Here is a 5,960-nt window from a genome sequence, read left to right on the forward strand (position 1 = left end):
TTATAAAAATATATATTTATAAATACATTTTTATTTATAATTTTTTTAATGTACTGAATACTATTTTATACTAATATTATTTATACTTTCTTAACACTCACAAGTGCCTAATGTCTGTAAAATTGCCTATATAATTATGACATTAATTATGTTTTACATTTATTTAATAAACTGTAGAAGCAATAATAATAGTAATATGAATTAATAACGAAAATAAAAATTACATTTAAAAATAAAAGTAACAATTAAATAATACATTAAAAATCAATGAAAATGTAAATTAAAAAATATTATGTTTGTTTATTTATATTTTTAATGTATTAATGTTTTATACTAATTCATTTATCTTTTATTTGTTTTTATTTTTTTAACCTGTATGTGGAAATACATGCCCATGAGCAAAGATAGCAGGATTTAAATTACATACTTTGTGGGGTCTTGCATCAGCCAAATAACCACTATTGAGAATGGCAGTCCTCACGGATAACTCTGACCAGCTATTACACAACGTCTTGGTTTTTACAGCTCCAACAAATGTTTAAAAGCATGTTTGCGTGTGTAACTGCAGGTGCAGAGTATGTTCAGAGAGCAAAGAGAGGCTGTTCCCCCACTTTGACAGCTCCAGTTCCCTCTACAGCACTAATGTGAGCCAATACAGCAGTGAGTTGGAGGGTAAGACCATCTGCTGTCTGTTTGTATAATGATTGTCTGTGTCATCATCTCATTAGAGACCTATTACTGGGATCACACTGTGCTGCGTGTCTCTATGGGGTTCATATGTTGTATGTCTGTATTTGACCGTTGTCATGTAAGTACCCAATTGTGCTTGGGTAGACCTACAGTACAAAGGCATCATGCAGTTATGATGTAGACTAGAATTACTGATTAAATGATTTTAGGAACCTTTTAACCTTGAACCTTTAATTATTGTTTTTATCTCAGGTGAGTGGGTGACTGTTGAAGGCAGGCTCAAGTGTATCTCTCTCGCCTGTATTTCAAGCTCATGTCCACGGAGCCCAAAGGGTCTTTCGCCATCCGCTCACTTGGCCGACGGGACGGCAGACCTCATCCTGGTGCGAGAAACAAACCCTCTGGGCTTTCTCACGTATCTTCACAGGCACACAAACACACAGGATCAGGTAAAACCAAATGACATTCAAGAACACTAACTCAGCTAAAAGTTAAATCAGTCAGACACACAAAACTTCTATACTTTCAGTTTGACCTGCCCTTTGTTGAAGTTCATCGTGTCAAGGCTGTTTGGTTTTCTCTACCCCCTGGAGAAGAAGAGGAGGAGGAGGAGTATGAGGAGGGTGATCGAGAAATGCAGGCCTCCGCTGAGAGTACTGGAGGATCCTGAGAAACTGAGCAGTAGTAACGCTGCAGGTCACTCACAGCAGCATCTTGCAGGGAGGAAGGAGAGAGGAAATGTGACAGCGAGTAGAGTAAAGTGAAGGCAGGTTCAAGTGTATCTCTCTCGCCTGTATTTCAAGCTCATGTCCACGGAGCCCAAAGGGTCTTTCGCCATCCACTCACTTGGCCGACGGGACGGCAGACCTCATCCTGGTGCGAGAAACAAACCCTCTGGGCTTTCTCACGTATCTTCACAGGCACACAAACACACAGGATCAGGTAAAACCAAATGACATTCAAGAACACTAACTCAGCTAAAAGTTAAATCAGTCAGACACACAAAACTTCTATACTTTCAGTTTGACCTGCCCTTTGTTGAAGTTCATCGTGTCAAGGCTGTTTGGTTTTCTCTACCCCCTGGAGAAGAAGAGGAGGAGGAGGAGTATGAGGAGGGTGATCGAGAAATGCAGGCCTCCGCTGAGAGTACTGGAGGATCCTGAGAAACTGAGCAGTAGTAACGCTGCAGGTCACTCACAGCAGCATCTTGCAGGGAGGAAGGAGAGAGGAAATGTGACAGCGAGTAGAGTAAAGAGACGAGGCTTCGTGTGTGGGCCTTGCTGCACTAAACCTCGCTCGATATCAGTGTGGAACTGCGATGGAGAAATTCTACCTCACACCAAGATCTCATGCAGGTATTAAGATCAGTCTGCTGAGCAAGTCTGAGCTATTTAATTGGAGAAGCATAGCTAACATGCAAAAAAAAAAAAGTCAATTTATGTCATTTTAATCCAGTTACTCAGTAGCAATTTACATGAAAAAACTCAATCCTGCTATTAATATATAGTAATCACATATTACCATTCAAAAGTTTAACGTAAGATTTGAAGATGTCAGGCTCTAAAATCTTGTTAATCTTAAAAAAAATCTTAGAAAGAGGTTTTTTTTTTTAAAGAAATTCATTTTTTCAGTAAGGATGAATTAAATTGATTAGACATTTGTAATGTTACAAAAGATTTCTATTTAAAACATTTTAAAATGCTGTTCTTTTGAAGCATCAATAATAATTGAACATCAAATTAAAGATCAAAGATCATGTGACACTGAAGACTGGAGTAATTCTGCTTTGCATCACAGGAATAAATGCAGTCTATTTTAAAATGCAGTCAAATGGGGTGGGCGATATACCGGTAGACACGATTAACCGGTAGAGATTTTTGACTATCGACTCTATCGCGGTTACATGCTCACATGATGCTGCTGTGCTACGTGGTCATGAAAGCGTATGGTTAGCACGCGTTTTAAGCATTGCAGTTTAAAAACAAGTTATTTTAAGCCGTTGAAATGCAATCAGCAATGAAATCAAACTCATTTTGCTATATGCACGCGCTGTCAGAGAGACTGTTTATGAGATGCGCGCACACATGAAATGAAAAGCAAACAGCTGAGGGAAAAAAAACACGTGTAACAGTATATTGTATCTGGGCAGCTCTTAGAGTGACAGCAGTCTAATATTCCTGCTGTCTGTTATTTATGTTAATCAAACAACAAAAGAGAGAAAATCTCTCACTGCTCTTGACTAAATCACTTTTGTAACTTTAATAAGAAGAAATCTATATTTAATTTACACAGGGAAGAATATGCAGTGTTTTATATTTGATTACTTTATACAATGTATGTATAATTTCTTCTTTATTTGTTCTACTGTTCTTTTTTGTCCTATTGCTTGTAATTCATTTCTTATTTAATCGCTGACTGTTTATTACTAGTTTTTTTTTGTGATATTGACACAGGTGACAAGAATTATGAAATTTCTATGCTATCAAAAATTTTGATATAATAAAAACCTTATTTAAAGCAAAAATAACTATATTGTGATATATATCTTTACAATGAAATAAAATTACTCGTATTGTGATATAAGATTTTGGTCATATTAGCCCACCCCAACAATCAAATAGAAAACACTAATTATAAATTGTAAAAATATTTCACAATATTAATGTGTTTTACTGTATTTTTTATCAAATAAATGCAGCCTTGGCTTGGTGAGCAAGAGAGATTTCTTTTAAAAACAATAAAACACATTTTTCCGACCCCAGTCATTTGAACAGAACTTTACCTGTTTATTATCTGGCTCCAATGAAGTAAGCAAATCATATGAAATTTGATTTATGACATCAAGTAGAAGTTTAGGAGTTTGAAACCAAAAATTTAGCATCTTCTCATTTGAATGTTTCCTGATATGACTCTCTCTCTACAGAGTTCATGGCCAGCTGGTTCGTCTCTTTGCCAGGGGCATCGAGGATTCTACAATCTAACAAAAGAGATGTGATCATCCTAACAGATGACCTCTTTATTGCCCTCGTCATGAGGACTTCATTGGAAGGGAGATCAAATATTATGTAAATAATATGTATGATAGGTGAGAGTCTTAAAAGGTGAACGTATAAGACATACAGTGAAGCAGAGATGTCATTTAAGCTCATTTCACATTTGTTAACGCTATATTTCAGCCGTTCCTATATTTTCATTGAAATATCGAGAATAGTGATACCATCAACGTATTTGGGTGATGGATCAGTTTTAGATCTGTCATTATATTGTTCATTTCACTGATTTTATAGCTTTTTTTGCAGAGCAAAAAAGTATTTATGCAATGTTTTAGTGCAATCTGACAGGTAATGTTAAATTTTGTCACGTTTATTTAATAGAGGTTTTGCACGTAAGTGAGAGCACTGGTTGTCTGTCTAGGGCTTGTACATGGGAGTCACAAACAGAGTGAATAACATGTTTTAATGAAGTGGACTCATTCCAGTCAGCATTCTAACAGCTCAGATGGCATATGCATGTACAGGATGTCAATGGGTTTAATGTTCAAATCATGAATTAATATATGTGTGTTTGTCCAAATAAAGTGTCATGAATGTCTACAGAACCTTGATATGCTTAATACACATGAAGACGGTGCTCATAGAGCGCAGGAGTATTGAACGGGAGTATGAGTTATTTTTGCCACTTTATAGGATTTGAACCGTTAAATATTGAACGGGAGTATGAGTTATTTTTGCCACTTTATAGGATTTGAACCGTTAAATATTGAACGGGAGTATGAGTTATTTTTGCCACTTTATAGGATTTGAACTGTTAAATACACACTCTTGTATGTGTCGAAATGCTCGTCTTTGCAAGTATCCTCGTAAACACAGTAATTTAGGTCTTAATACGTGTAACAGTATATTGGATCCAGGCAGCTCTTAGAGTGACAGCAGTCTAATATTCCTGCTGTCTGTTATTTGTGAATCGGGCTAAAGTAAGGCTATAGTTTCGAACACTGGCTGGTTATGTACTTGCTCAAATATTGATTTCGGATCATTTTTAACCAAAAAAAGTTACGGACTGCAGCTTTAAGCAATATCACATGAGCAGTCCAATATCACATAAATGCAAATGTGATGCTGATCTTATACAACAGTTCAGTAAGTAAGAAGTTAATATTGTGATATTTTAGACACAATGTTGTCTGTTTTGCTCAATTTTGCCAACGAAAATACAAAGACAAAGCAGAACTATTCGTCTCCGAGCAACACACAGCGGCATTTCATTTCTTAATGCACGTTTTGAACGAATTGGGTGAATCATTTGGCGCGTTGAACCATTGGCCATAGGCGCGCTGGATTTGAAGCGGCGCTGCACAGACCGATCAGTGTATGACTTCGAAGGAAAGGCGTCATGCCCATTCAAAGTGAGGGGGCACGTGCCCCCTCAGATTTTTGAGCCAAGTGAATTTTGAATGCAGCTTCCAAAAGACAAAAAAAATAGCTGATTAGTATTTTCTATATTTAATACAATCACACCAGCCTGATTAGAACATTCAGCGCGTTATATCATCAGCTGTTAGATTCAAATCTGCAGTTCGCCGCGTTTTACAGCACTGTGCATTATAACCAATCACACACTATGCTGTTGAGCTTATGAATGCAATGACCAATCAGAGTTGTTCAGATGAGTCATCGCTAAAATGCCGTGTTTTCTTCGCTCGCTAACCCTGACTGAATACCTCTTTCTGGCGAATTCTCTCGTCAGAAACAACAAAGTGCAAATGTTTGTACGAATCTGTAAGATATTCATTTCATAGTGTAAACAGCTTCGGTGCTTTTAATGGGAGTTTTTGAGAGTGCTTGAACTAGACTGTCAGTGAAAATGTTCTTTGATAACGTAAATGTTCTTTGCTCTCTTTCTGTACAATGAAAGTGTTATGATTAATAGCCTAACTTGCAAAGTTTTTATTCACATTAAATTTCAATGTTTAATTCACATTAAATATAAACTCAGTCGTATTAAAAATATGTTATGGCATGACACCCATATCTGTTAATTAAGTAAACAGACAGGTTTTTATGCATAGTTAATAGATTACATTATTAGGTTACTTTGACCATCATAGATCAAGGAGAGAATCAAGATATTTCATAATAATTAAGTTAATGCGTTTGGGAATGTTTCGAATAAACAGGAAAAAATAAATAAAACGTGCTGTTGTGGCTGCTGTGTGTCACATGACGACCTCCCCCAACTCGTGCCCCCTCAAAAATAATGAGTGCATGACG

At 36.5% G+C, this 5,960-nt stretch overlaps 1 long non-coding RNA gene and 1 pseudogene across 1 annotated transcript; both read left to right on the top strand.

The window, feature by feature from the left end:
• LOC107745474 (ceramide kinase-like) overlaps positions 1 to 1,440 on the top strand; it is a 7,039-nt pseudogene extending 5,599 nt beyond the window's left edge.
• A 20-nt stretch (positions 1,441 to 1,460) lies between these two features.
• LOC107745479 (uncharacterized) lies at positions 1,461 to 4,388 on the top strand. The gene is made up of 3 exons (XR_001640605.1): positions 1,461 to 1,632; positions 1,713 to 2,045; positions 3,614 to 4,388. It is a non-coding gene; the product is annotated as an uncharacterized LOC107745479 (long non-coding RNA).
• The last annotated feature ends 1,572 nt before the right edge of the window (positions 4,389 to 5,960 follow it).

The sequence above is a fragment of the Sinocyclocheilus rhinocerous genome, unplaced genomic scaffold, assembly GCF_001515625.1.
Source record: "Sinocyclocheilus rhinocerous isolate Xijiao unplaced genomic scaffold, SAMN03320098_v1.1 scaffold2754, whole genome shotgun sequence".
Classification (NCBI taxonomy): domain Eukaryota; kingdom Metazoa; phylum Chordata; class Actinopteri; order Cypriniformes; family Cyprinidae; genus Sinocyclocheilus; species Sinocyclocheilus rhinocerous.